We start from the raw sequence: 15300 nt of genomic DNA on the forward strand, positions 1-15300 counted from the left end.
TGGGAATCGAACCCAGAATCATCCGCTTACAAAGCGGACAGCGTAACCATTCGGCCACGCACTGCCACTACGAACGGCTCTTATTTCATTTAAATAATCTTTACATTTCGGCCAGCTATTTCAAACATCTATCTTACGATTTAAAAGAAGACAGTTTTTTAAATCGTCCATAGTAGAAAATTCGCACATAAAGAACCCTTTTCCAAAACTCTAACGAATCCCTAAGTTCGAAGTTTTGTAATAAATTGAGAGAGCTTTGCGCGATACTAAAAGGGGATCAATCACTCACACAAAAAAACGGTTCTAAAAGTTACTTAAAAAAAAAACAAAGTTATGTCTCTGTTAACTTTACTTATTTCTAAAGGTATTTATAAGAATAAAGTTTTAGTTACTTCAACAGGATTTAAAGTGTATCTAACAGCAGAAAGTAACCCCAAAACCTACTTACACAATAGAGTGTAACAAAAATGACTTTTTGGCGGGCATTCAGGGGTTTGTTCCGGTGGGCATACTGAGCCCAAATCCCAAATATGAGCTTGATTGGACGTAACAGGAGCTGGCGCTCCGCCCTTCAATTTTAAATGGGATTTAACCCGTAAAAAAAGATTTTTTCAAAAATGTCAAATTTTGAGGCATTTTGGCCACTGAAGCGTTTACCAAAAACATCACTGGCATGTAGGCCAGATCCTTGCGCATCTTTTGGTATATATAACATTGAAGTTTGGAGCACCCTGGAGCTCGGTACAGACCTTCAAAGTTTGGCATTTTTTCGAAAAATCGGTCCCAGCAAAATCAAATGGCGTCTCGGGCGTCGCGAGACGCGACGCATATCTTTTTTGCCGGGGCCGGTTTTTCGAAAAAATGCTAAACTTTGAAGGTCTGTACCGAGCTCCAGGGTGCTCCAAACTTTAATGTTATGTATACCAAAAGATGCGCAAGGATCTGGCCTACATGCCAGTGATGTTTTTGGTAAACGCTTCAGTGGCCAAAATGCCTCAAAATTTGACATTTTTGAAAACATCTTTTTTTACGGGTTAAATCCTATTTAAAATTGAAGGGCGGAGCGCCAGCTCCTGTTACGTCCAATCAAGCTCATATTTGGGATTTGGGCTCAGTATGCCCACCGGAACAAACCCCTGAATGCCCGCCAAAAAGTCATTTTTGTTACACTCTATTACACAACCTACCCAAAATTAAGTTATTTTAACTAGATTATTCACAGATAAATATGATGGAATAGAGCATTTCCATTCGAGCAGTTTTTCGGTTGCTCCATTGAATGTAATTTTCTTATCAAAATTCTGTGTTGAAGAGTGTGTTGAAGTTTACCGTTAACTGGGTGAGTTGGACTGAAGTCTAATTATGGGTAGTGGATTTAAAAGAACTGAAAAGCTTCAGATTCTTGAAAATATTAAGCAAACACATGCTTGAAACAGCTGCCCTAATTCACCTCATGTCTTGGTGCATGAAGTCGGTACCCAAATTGTGGACCAAATTTGATTTTTCTGAAAAGATGCTGGGCAGGTCTTTCATTTACCTAACCAAGGATGGGTCGGATAATGGATCCGGACATAGTTTATATACATTTAAGTGAGATCCTGCTTCAAAAAGATATATAAATATCACTTAAGTGGTCATAACTCAAGACAGGGTTGCCAGATCATCAATGTTTTGGATTCATTGGAAAGGTCTTTCGATTACCTAACCAACGATGGGTCGGTTGATAGATCCGGACATAGTTTACATACATTTAAGTGAGATCCGGATATTTGTGAAAACACATTTTTATACATAACTTTTGAACTTCTTATCGAAACTTCAAACGATTCAATAGCTACGTATGTGACCCTAAACCGAGTCTAATGCGACCGGTTTGACCTGAATCGGGTCAGCCATTGCTGAGAACACTGAGTAAGAATTTTGGTCACACACAGACATTTGTTCAGTTTTCGATTCTGAGTCGATAAGTATACATGAAGGTGGGTCTACGACATTTCTGAAAGAAGTTCATTTTCCGAGCAGGACTATAGCCTTACCTCAGGTGAGGAAGGCAAATTTGGCGAATTTGGAGTGACGAACTGCTTATTAAATTTTGTTAATTTTATTTATAAGTTGCAAAGAACACTAATGAGAAGCACTGGAAATGGAAAGAAACTAAAAAAATGTGAACTTTTGGCTTAATTTTCTTAAGGAGGTTTGTAATAAAAAAACAGCTTCCGTTTGATTAAATTTTCTACGAATCTCAAGATTCTGTTAACGGATGTAACATCCGAATATATGCGAAATTGAACCAGTTATCGAAAGTTCGAACACAAAGTTCAATAATGACGTATGCAACTAGTTTAGCTGAAATCGTTTCAGCAAGTGCTGCGAAAACGGAGGTTACAATGTTGATCACACACGCACATACACACAGATATTTGTTCGGTTTGCCTTTCTCACCTTACTGAGGAAAGGCTATAATAATCACTCGAAAATAAACTTCATAATTCGACACCTTAGTCCCATCTTCATGTATATATATCAACTCAAATCAATCAAAAACTTAATAAATGTCTGTGTGTGTGTTTGGATGTGGATGTGCGCACCAAAAAAAAATTGTCACTCAATTATCTTGGCACTAGATTAACTGATTTTGTCCGTTTTTGTCTCATTCGATCCGTCTTCGGATTCCATAAGACACTCCACTTCCATAAGAATATTATGAAGTTTAGTAAAGTACTTCAAAGGTTACGCTAATGAACACATGTTGAGGAAAGTCCGGAAGATTGTAAAAAGGGTTATTTTATATAAAAAACGTTACTTAATCCACCGTAAGGTGGTTGTTGCCTTCCTCACATTCATGTTGTATTTTAGGTTTTATTTACAAATTAATTTAGGAGCTTTTTTAATTTTTTTTTATTTTTTTTTCATATAATTTTTTTTAATTCAGCAGTTCCATATGAAAGTTGAAGAAAAAAAAAATCTGGGGGTTCCTTTGCCAAAATAATTAGACCCGTATTTTTTTGTTTGGCCATTACGGTGGCCTACGCTGTGTTAGGGTGGTCCGAAAAATTGTCATTTTCATCGATTTTCACAAAAACCACTTTTTTCAAAAAATCATAGCTTCGCTCCATTTCAACCGATTTTAAATATCCAGGGCGCAAATGAAAGATGATTAGTTTGACTTCGAAGAAAAAATTATGTGGAGTTTCAAAAATCCAGCCTACGGCGATACGCATGCTACGCGACTCACGCGCGTAGGCAAACTTATGGGAAATTGGACGAGCTTTCCGGTAAAAATATTTTTACGAGACTGAAAAACCAAGTCTGTCATATAGAAATTGCCAAAAACCACAAAAAAACCCGTTTTTTCAACATTTTTATTTTTAAAACCGCTGTATCTTCCCAAGGATTGGACATAGGACAATGGTCAATATGGAGACTTTTATGTAAAATTGTCTACCGGCTTTTGAAAATTTTGATGTTTACACCACTTTTCAAAAAAAAAAAAAACAGTTTTAGTAAATGATTTTTGTATTTTTTTAGGAGAGACATACCATCCTGCATTTTTCGTCAGTCTTTTGGTAACATTTTAGGCTATTTCCTCAAAAATTTTGAACGAAAAAATATCGTGTCATCACCTTTAAATTTAAGTTTTAGACTTAAACATCAAAAAATCTCATAGATATGGCTTGTATTTTTGTTTCAGTGTATTTTTTTCAGAAAGCCCGTCCAATTTCCTACAAGTTTGTCTTTGACCACTTTTTGATACGACGCAACGGCTTCGAGATACAGTAATTTTTAAATTACAAAATACAAAAATATTTAAATACCTTACGCCCTTCTCAAATGTTATTTTCGAGTACTGTTGGCTCCATATACACAAAAATGGCTTATATAGGCCTAGGATAACATGTCTACAAAGTTTCATTGAAATCGGAGAGGGTCGGGTACAAAAGTACTAGAAAAATTCCTGATTTGAGCTGGAATTGCTCTATATGAATGGTTTAATGAAGGTGGGTCTGGAGTTCTGGAATCCTAAGAGTTTTTACTAGTGAATAAATATAGTACAAGGGTGCTCTTAACAAGCATTAAAAAACAATATAGAATACTTTTTTCATTATATATATTTTTCATAAAGATTGTGTCCTGTTTTGTGAGCGTTTCATTAGACGGAATGCTCTACCAAAAGCTGGGAACGCATGCGCTAGGGTTGTTCCTGGTGCGGGTCCGAACAGAAAACGGCTATTTTCTCGTTCGTGAGTTGGCAAAAAAAGTTGTACGGTTTTAAACTTTAAACCCCGTACAATAGATACTCAGGAATTAAATGATTATGTGTGAACACGCGAGAAAAAAAAAGAAACGGGCAGCATTCTATTAAATACAACATATTGATGCAGGCCATTGTCGCCAGAAAGGACGCCGAAATTTTTGATTTATGCCAGCGGAAATGGGACTGAGCTGTTTAACAATTTTAAAATACACAAGAGGTCAGCGACAATCTCGTGGCGATCGCGCCATGTCTCCTGCAAACAAAAATATCATCGCAGAGACAACTGCTAAGCTGCGATTCGACGATACAGGTGCCGGTGTTAAGTATGATTGAGAGTAAAGTGTTAGCATGAAAAGTCGTCGAAATCGATTAGACTGAAGACCGTATTATTTTGTCAAGAAACGTTGAATGGCGTTTTTGGCTGATTTCCAGCTTGTGGCATTACGGTGTGAATTGGTGTACATTCGAGTTTGGCAAAGATCATTGTTTTCAATATTTGAACCAATATTGCAGCAGCAGGGGCCAACAAATGTCGACGTCCTGTGTGTGTTAGTTTGTTAATCGAAAGGTGAATGGCCTGTTGCAAACATCGATATTTTTTTTCTAATTTATGTTTTTATTGGTTACGCTAGCAAAATAGTTTAAACTGTGCATCAGGTCTAGGATTTGTATTGTTGTTGAAGAGAAGATTGATGAACTTATTCGTATTTTTTTTTAATGAAGCGATTAAATAAAATCCTTACAGTACAAAATATTAATATCGCAAAGCTAGTTTAATGGTTCTACAGATTAAACGTATCATTGTACCGATTATACTTTATTATAATTATACTTCGTGGCCATGTTTAATATTTGGCCACTATTGCTAGTGCCAATGGCAGGTGTCTTGCCGTTTTGCTTTCGCCTGCCGGGTCTCCTAAGTATGAAGGTGTGGCACAGGGAGGCCAAACACTCTTTGTCACTTGTAATGTTTGCGATCACCGTGAGATTCGAACTAAAGCCCTCTGGATTGTTAATTTGTTCGATATATCCAAACAGGTAGACATTCAAGTTTAGTTTTGCAAAGGATTTTTTAAAACAGAGAACGTCAAGCCCTTATAGTGCAGATGATTTAGTTTGATGCAAAGGTGGAAACAAGTTATTTCTTATTTTTTGTTATTTCTCACTACTTAATAATAAAGATTCAATATTAATTTATAAACAATTAGCCTTGCACACATAAGCTTCTTAGTCACTGTTTTCATAAAGTATGAACGTTATGTCTTATTTATTTACTAATTGTTTGGAACTGAATGCAATCTCAATTTGTATTTTTAATTATTAAGGGAATTCAGGTTTGATTTAAACTGAAATTTAAATTCAAATTTAAATCCTGAGTTGTTCTAGAATCCTCTACTGAAATAAAGTTTTCGGGAAACTTGTGGTTGGGGGATTTTGTGATGAAGTTTGACGATATGAATATTAAAGATGAAATTTGAACAACCTCATCCTGCCAAACCCTGTGTAACCATGCTAAGAAAAAAAAAAAAATACTGAAAGATTTTATGTACACAGTAAAAAATAATGTAAATTTTGAAGCTGTAATTTTGGAAGGTTGAATATTACCTCTTTTATGATGTAATTTTACCTCAATTTAGACTGAAAAAGTGACATTACACCAGAAAAGTGGTAAAATTACACATTTCCAGAGGTAAAATTACACATTTTTTCTGACATAAAAGATGTACCCCTTCCCAGATGTAATATTACCATGATTTTTTTTCTGTGTAAAACATAAAAAAGCCGCAAGGAATGAATGGCGTTGAGTCAACTTGTGATAGTTATAAATCATTTTCCCGGGTCAGCTACATTTTGTAACAAAATTCTTCGAAGAGGTATTACGTGGGAGATTACGTGTCGTGCTCATGTTAAGATTTGTCCACTTTGCAAGGTGGTCTCGTACGTGCTCAGCTTTAGATCACCTATTTTTAATAAAACCCATCAGCTGGGGAAAAAGTGAATTGTTACAGTGGTTTGCTATTTTACGACTACTAACTATAACAGAAATATTTAAATTATTTATGTCGCTTAAAAACAAGAAAAGTCACTAAATTGCTAAAGAAAATCAGAAAATATGCGATTTTGTTGTATAAGGATTCTGAAACTTGTAACAACTGACAATTGAACAACGCACCTAATGCACCCTTCTCATACCAAAAACTAGTGGTGGTTCAATCTCTGATACCGGGGTAGCACTGGGGGTACCCGGATTTGGACCACACTAGTTTACATTATTTAGAATTTAAAAAAGTGATAAGTGTGTGCATTTTGAACTAGATTTACTGGTAATCTTTCTTGTGTGACTTTATGCTTTAAAAATGATATTCATGATTTCGTTCAAAAAAGAGTCCGTTCGAGTCCTCCGGCTGAAAAAAATGTTCGAATATTATCAGAATGTCCCTTTCTGAGCACATTTTAAAGCGAAAGCTTTGTCTTGAGTTTTCGAGTAATAAATCAGGAAAAATCAATAAAAACTTAACAAAAGCATAAACAAGAGTATGAGATCCCTATTGAATGTATTTTCACTGAATTGATTGCATATTGAAGTTCTTTGATTTTTTCAGCTATCCTAGCACGTTATTTCAACTGACTGTAAATGCATATGGGACATTTATGCGAACATGGGCAGAAAACAGGTTGTAGTACGTCCAATTTTGCAGGGTTTTAAATTTCCTGGGAAACGGGAAACATGTTTTTAAATCTCGGGAATTTTTTGAAACAGTTGTGAAATCTATGTTTTGCTTTCCTCACCTTACTGAGGAAAGGCTATAAAATCACTCGAAAAATCTCGAGTTTTTTTGAAAAGGTCCAATAAACTAAATTTCCAGTTTTTGCTTTTTGGGTGTTTTTCAAACCGCCTTGAGTCAGGGGTATCAAAAAACACCCAAAAAGCAAAAACTGAAAATTTGGTTTATTGGACCTTTAAAAAAAAAAAACTCCAGAAATGAACTTACCAATTAGACCTCCTAGACCCACCTTCATGTATACCTATCGACTCAGAATCAAATTCTGAGCAAATGTCTGTGTGTGTGGTGAGATGTTGATCAAAAAATTGTCACTAGATTATCTCGAGACTGGCTGAACCGACTTTATCCGTTTTGATCTCATTCGATCCGTCTTGGGGTCCCATAGGTCGCTATTCAAAATTTTGCTGTTTAGTTAAGTACTTCAAAAGTGATGATTAAAAAAACGATTTTGACTAAAGTTCGGAATATTGTAAAAAGGGTGGTTTTTGTTAGAAAACCCATTGTGTTATACATTTTTAGAAAGGTGTTTAAAAGACCTTTTCAACGTCTTCAAGACATTGAAGATCTGACAACCCTATCAAAAGTTATGAGCACTTAAGTGTTATTTATGCACTTTTTGGAGGCCGGATCTCAGATATTTTGATGAAGACGTTGTCCGGATCCCTGACAACCCTATCAAAAGTTTTAAGCACTTAAGTGTTATTTATGCACTTTTTATAGGCCGGATCTCAGATATTTTTACACATCAGTGTCCTGCAATATGAAGGTCTGACTACCCAGTCTAGTGGTATGATAGCACCCTTTAAATGTGAGGAAGGCACCAACCACCGAAGGGTGGATTAAGTAAGATTTTAATCATATTTGTTATGTTTTTCAAGCTTAAAATAATAGAATTAGCTCAATACTCTTAATTGGTGATAATCAAAAACGACAGCAGTTTTCAGAAAGCTTAAATAAATTAAAATAGATTTTTGTTGTTCTTTTTCGTGCTTTGGATTTAAAATGAACGACAATTTCTTACTAATACACTGTCCATGATCGCAGGTATTGATGCAGTTTGGTTCAAAATCGCGTGCTCTTTCAGAAAAGCCTACAGTCATCCCACATATTCGGAACGGTTTCCAGATCGGCCAATGTTCAAAAAATCATAGCACATCGATAATTGAACTTTATGATTCGCTTTTACCTTCATTTGAAAGCTTTTCTTGCGATCTTTCGAATGCTGTATCGAACATCTGCATATTTTAACTTTTATATGAAGTTTTTGAAGAATTACTTTGACCCTTGAAATCCACAAATTCGGAACACTTTTTTCTTACGAATGTAAACAAACTTTGGATCTCTCCAGGAGTACATATTTATTACCAAATAATGACTTCACACACTGAAACCAATGAAACTCAAGCTTAGTGATTTTTTATGCATGGTTTGAAAACTTTTTTTGTGAAAATATCAGTTAAATTCAGGTGTTCCACAATTGTGGGAGGCACAATAACATCCCACAATTATGAAACAGGCCATTTGGAGGCAGTGTTTTGCTGCTCTGGGCAAAATAGTCTTGGAATGAAGTTTTTTGTTCAAAAAGTACTACTTTTACTAGTGAAATAGCAAGATAATGTCCAAATGAAGGTTCTAAAAATAGTTAGGTCGACAGAAAAGCTGCTTTTGGCATACTATTGACAAATTATCATAAAAGTGTTCCGAATTTGTGGGTGTTCCGAATATGTGGGATGACTGTACAACATCCAGAAATCCAGTTTTTTCCGTGAAAACTTAACACGTAGCCTTACGCGTGGGACAAACTTCGAATACGTTTTTATCAGCTTGCTGTTTTTGTACATGGGACATTTATGCGAACATGGGCAGTATATTTATATTATTTATTTGTTTACATGAAATGGCTACAAAAACGTAAAAAAAAATGGATTCGGTTTAATTATTTGGAAATCGGTGTAATTATTTTTTTTGTTCTGTTCCTTTTTCAACCGAAATCAATCGAAATTAATGCTTAAAAATCTTATCGATTACTAAGTATTCAACTGTTGATCTATTTCCACAACCAGATCTGAATTTTTAGACCAGGATTCGATTTTTGTTCAATTTTGGGAATTCCCGGGACACAATATCAAAAAATCCAGGGATTCGGAAATTTTCAGTATTAGAACATGTCTCGGGAATTCCCGAGATGGACGTACTACATATCTTGTTTTATTTAAAAAAAAAAGTAAAATTGTCTCATAAAAACAAATCATGGTAAGATTACATATGGGACTTTTGACAATTCTTCCTTTATAGATGTATACATGATGTAAAATTTGACTACAATCTCTTTTTCGATAATTTTATTTTCTTTGCTTTTACTTTACTTTTCTTCTTTTTCTGTTTTATTCACTCATTTTTATATGCATTTATTATCTTGTTCAGTTTTGTTGTTAACTGGTAGTATTACGCCTGTTGTAAAATCTCTACATGCATTTTCAATTCATTTCAATTCAATTCAATTCGGTTTTATTTGTGAATAATCAATTTACAATGAGTTCATTTAGGTACACAACAGAGTTTTGGTGTTCCTTTCAGCTGTGATTTACATCGTAATTCAATCGAAAAATTATTACTTATAACTATGGAATAGACAAGAGTAAGAAAAAGTTTTCAAAAAACTTACAGAAAGTGCAATGGGAAAAGGATAGATAGAGAGTAAGCTTAAAACTAGATCACAGACAAAAATAATATCAATTATAGATGCTTTTGCTTTATCATCAGCTCCCCGAGGGCCAGAAATTGCTCCGCCTTGTTACGGCAACTCCGAAACCGCGTCATCATCTCCCCCGCGAGAGCAAAGAACTCCGGCAGGGTAAAGAGATCTTCCCCGGTGACTCCTTGCTGGGCCGCTTCGCCGCTACCGGCAGCGACCACGCTGGCAAACGAACGCCCCCATCCAGGAGGGATCGCTGGGTTGTCCGCTGGAACCGTACACTGCCCAACTGCAGGAACGGCTGCGCTCGTAATTCGCTGAGGAGAGTGGGACGCTGCTGCTTTCTTCTTCCTCTTTTCCTGCTCCTCGAGGTAAGCCTTGCGCGCGACGCATCCGCGGTAGTTACCGGTATGGTTGCCGTCACAGTTCGCGCACTTTACGCGCGGCTTAGTTTGTTCTGCGTTTTCCCCCAAGTCTGCCTTTCGTGGCAGTGCGCACGCCTCCGAGAGGTGTGACTCACCGCACTTCACGCAGCGGGGCCGGAGGTTGCAGTTCCGCGAGCCGTGGCCGAATTTCTGGCAACGGTGGCATTGCGCTACGTCTGTCGGGCTCTTGGTGTAAAACCGCCAGTTTACCCAAAAACCGTAAAGTGTCTTAGTCAGCCGCAGATCTTGGACTGTTGTCTGTGACTGTTGTCTTTCGCGAGAGCACTTTTATCTCCCGTGGCTTTATTCCGGCGTTCGAGAGGTGTCGCTTCAGGTCGGCGATCGGACGGTCTTGGTAACCCTGCAAGACGACCTTAACAGGGGGCTTCTCTGGGTCGTATGTGTAGAAGTTGAAGTTGCTACGCTTCAGTTCTTCAAGCACCAGGTCGAAATCTTTTCTGTTCAGTGTGATCACTTGCACTGCCGACTTACCGATTTTCAGACAATATCCGAGGCCTTCCAGCAACTCGTCAACATCGTCCGCCAACGTGTCCAAAACAAAAATTGGAGGTGGTCTTCGTTCCGTTGGAGAATTGTTCTTTTTTGACGTCGGCACTTTTTTCCGTGCACGACCATCATCGTCGTCGTCGTCGTCGGTAGTGCTGCAACCGTTGGTGTTGTTGTTTTCTTCGTCGTCGCTCAGCATCTGGAACTCGTTCCTGATGGGGATGTTGGCGGATGTTGATGTGCCACTGGTCGTGGCACCGGAAGTACCGGAACGGGTTCGCACTGGTGATCTCGGAACATACCCGGGATGTAGTAACTTTTTGTCGATTCCATCTGCGCTCACGCTCCCCTGCGCGATGGCGGCCGACACGGCGTTAGTTTGTTTACCATTTTGCACACGGCCAGTAGACGAACTTCGCGGGTTTTTCGAGGCCGCACTCGAACTGCCACGGCCACGGCCGGCCTTTGGCATGCTGCAGGAGCAAACTCGCGGCTAATCACGGTAAACTACGGCGAAAAAAATCGAAAAAACGATGGAGCACTGAGCACTTGACTGCTGCTTGCTCTCGTGCGTACACGGAGGTGTCTACATGCATTTAAGTTTCAACATTTCAGCATTTTTATCGGAAAGTAAAACTTTTAGGTATTGTTTTGGTGTTCGACTCTTAGCTTGACGGCAAACAACATTCAAGCGAAAAACCCATTTTGCAAAATATGTTGTTAATCTTTTTGCAAACCATGTTTGTGCAGCTAGTGCTGATTTTTTTCTTTTTGCAACTTATTGCATTCTAAATTGGTTTCAAATTGGTCTTTAGCGACCACGAGATTTTCGCTGTTGGAGTTCTTTTAATTTGCTTTAGTATTTTGTTTTGGCAACCATGTTTATTAAAATAATAGGAAATAATCCATCATTAAAGTTTAATTATTCTACATTCCTCAGACCGTCTCAACATTCCAACATTAAATTCAGACATAAGCTGAGCATAGAGCTGAGCTCAACAGATTAATCAAATCATGGAAGTGTATGCGAACGCAGATTAATGATCCCAATCAGGTTTGAGTATGTCTCGTATAATTTTCCTGGCTCCTCTCAGAACGCGCGCCGGTCCGTATTCCGTTGGCAGTTTCCTTGACTTCCTTAGCTTGGTTGGCTTGGACGGGCGTCGGGTACCGTAAACCGGGGTGACTTTGATAGGATTTCAATTTGTTTTTAGAATATTTTCCAATAGGTAAGGTTTTTCTCAAGATTATTATTTTTGAAACATGTACTGGAGTAGGCCACACAGAGTCCATGCACTATTTTGGAAAAAAAGTTTTTTCAATTGTGTTTAGAAAAATAGTTACGTTAAAAATTCTTAGTTTTAATTCCGGGGTGACTTTGATAGTCATAGTTTTTTCTTGTTAAAATCATATTTAAGATGTTCAAACATCATTTGTACGTTAAATGTACCATCACTAAAGTAGCTGATATAGTTTGTAAGAAAAAAATCAATGTTTTTGTTAAGTTAACTAAGTTTATAAACTGTTTAACAAAATACATATAAATTTTAGGTAAAATTGTTAAAAAGTCAGAATTTTGCCTGAAATTTGTTAAAACTAGTTTTGTTTATAAAATTATCGATTTATATTGCATTTTATACTGAATTTGAGGCACGAATCACAAGTTTTCACATTTTACATGAAATTTGTTTAACTGAAATTGCCTATAAATAAGGAGTTTTTTTAAATTGTGTTTCAAAAATACATATTATTTATTATTTACAAACTTATTAAATCTTCTCCTAGTGGAAAATTGTCCAAAGAATCCGAAAATGCATTCCGTTTTCCGATTAAAAATCATGTTCATTGAAAAAATCATTAAATAAAATAATGACATCCATCAACATTTTCTTAACTATAGTTAACTAACTTTATAAACCTTTCAAAAATTTATGAAAAGTTCTTCTTGAGGTACTTTGAACACTTCTCTATCACGGTCAGTATGTTTCTGAACCATTCCTTACGTATTTTAATTGTGCTCTTCATTTTGCGGAAAAATCGCAATCCTATCAAAGTCACCCCGGCTATCAAAGTCACCCCGTTTTACGGTACCTATTCTAGGAATAGAGTACTCTACACCAGAACGCGTGGTCAACGTAAGAAAGTAGAGCTTTAGCTCCGTACTTTTCTGTCGCGTTTCTTGCAACTATGACTGGGTTGGCGACCCGGCCTAGCCGCACGTTAAAAATGACAACGAAACGTCATAACAAAACATTACAGGTTGGTAATGTTCTATGTTTAGATTTACGATATAATTTATTAGAAGATGCTCAGCTCACGTAGCGCTGGCTGCCCCGTTCTAAGCCACTGAATCGCGCCATTTTTTTGCTCTCTCTCTCTCTCTCTCTCTCCCTCAAAGCGGGAAGTGGAAAATCATACACACGGCGAAACAAATAAGTTTTTCTTTGTTAATTTCTCGTGTCGGCGAGCCAACAGCCAAGATCTGCTGCTACTTGTGTTTCTGCGGTGGCCGACCGACACAGTGTCGTATACTCTTCATCTCGTAGACAAACCCGAACCTATCCATCTAAATACGACTTTTTGTTCCCTTGCCGCTACTCTCGAGATGTGAATCTAGAATGTAATTTTATAATAAGCACAAAAGACTAACTAAAAGGGGGATGAGATATCATCAGTTGGGCGCAGGCAATTTCTACAATACATGAGAGTTCATTACAAAATTCTCTGCCAAATCCGTGCGAATACCTCAGCAAATACAGGACCTCATACTGCGAACTAATAAATTATCATTTTTGTGGTTATATTGTGCATACATTTTGCCTACCAATGCTAAACGTAGCTCAACAGCTGCAAGTCGATTGTTGCCAAGTGATTCAATTAAAAGTGCTGCCGAAGCTAACCCGAAAGCAAGGAGCTGTGTAGACGATTGTTTTGGATGCATTTTTTTTTGGGCGTTTCTATAAAGAAAACAAACAAATTTCGCAATTAGATTCTGACCTTTTCCGAATGCTATGAAACACTATAGAAATGAGTAAATTTATGAGGTAAAGCGTAGATTTTTATTTTATTCCAAAATAGTTTAGAGTTGAGTTAAATTTTAGCTATCGTGATTTGTTTTGCAAAACGATCAACTTTTGAAACATTGAAATTCTATCATGATTGGGTTTTCAGTGCAGGACTTTTTGAGTTTTTCGATTTTGGTTAGCGGCTTTGGCTGCCGATCCGTTGCAATAATAATTTCCTGTAGCCATCATGCAGGGGTTATAGCCAAAAATTAAACTATCCCAATCCCTCCTTGGTATGATTTGATTATAAAAAAAAAGTAAAATTATGAAAAAAGAAAACACACACACGTTTTGAAAATCAGTTTCTGGTTCACCCATTTTTTATACGCCGACATTCGACACATACAAAGTGCAAGCGGTACAAGGTACCAGGCGTCCACACCAAATTATTCGAGTGATCTCATTGAGATGTTTCGATCCCGGTTAGAGCCATATGGGGGCATCCACAAACCGTGAGAATGGAGAAGGCATTTTGACTTGGTATTTTTAATGGGATTTAACTCACATATTGTAATTTTATTATAAATGCTACTATTTGAGCATCCTGAATAGTTTTGCAATTTATTTCAATATCAGAAATGTTGAACCGTCTGGAATGGTTCCGTCATCTGCGGGTAAACTGGACACATGGGGCGAATAAAGAGAGCTGTTTTAGCCTTGTTACTTCACAATATTTGGATATTTTTGATAAGTTCCGGATATGACAGACACAGAACAACAGAAAATGGTGCATAGTTTTCCAAATTTCAAGCTTTAACCCTCAATCACCCATGGTCGCACCAGCGCGCCAAGTCTTTGAGATCGAATTTCTCGGAGATTCGCCTTCTTCTTTTTGCACATGTCTAGGAAACATATAAAGGTAATTTCATCCATGTTGATGAAGTACGAGCTTTTTTACATACCAACACGTAAACATAAAATCGGGTTGGCCAAACCAGTAGTCAAATTTCACATTTTAAGAAAGCAATTTAAATTGAATTGTGAAAAATAAATTAATTCTAACGCGTCATAATAATGCCCTTTTCCCTTACTTTGTTCAAAAAAGTTTGTTGGATTGAATTTTAAATAAAAAGGGGTAATAATAAGTAATAAAAGAACCTTCTATAAAACTGCCCAAGTAACATTTTTTTCCAGTAGTTCTACAAGAGCTCTTCAAGATAGCTACAGCATAGCAGTTTGGACCGCGGTAGGGTAAAATTCTCTTCAAGTGCTCTTCCAAACTCCTGAAGAGGCTTTGAAGAGAATTTTATCCTACCGCGGTCCAAACTGCTATGCTGTAGCTATCTTGAAGAGCTCTTGTAGAACTCCTGGAAAAAATGTTACTTGGGTGTTCTATAAAACCTTTGGAAAACTGTCGGTCATTACCTTTGCTTTGAGTACACAAAGTGTCAATTAAATATGGTGGATTGTTAGTAAAATTTTCCCATGACCTATGAAGAGTATCGGGGCCGCATTTACAAAGCGGATTCAGTGGTCGCCTTCCCTAAGGTGTCGTGATAAGGGCCAACTGGTGATGATACACTACCTTCTCTTTACTCTTTACTTTGGTCCGAGCCGGGATTTCAAC

This window comes from Culex pipiens, chromosome 2 (genome assembly GCF_016801865.2).
Source record: "Culex pipiens pallens isolate TS chromosome 2, TS_CPP_V2, whole genome shotgun sequence".
Lineage (NCBI taxonomy): Eukaryota > Metazoa > Arthropoda > Insecta > Diptera > Culicidae > Culex > Culex pipiens.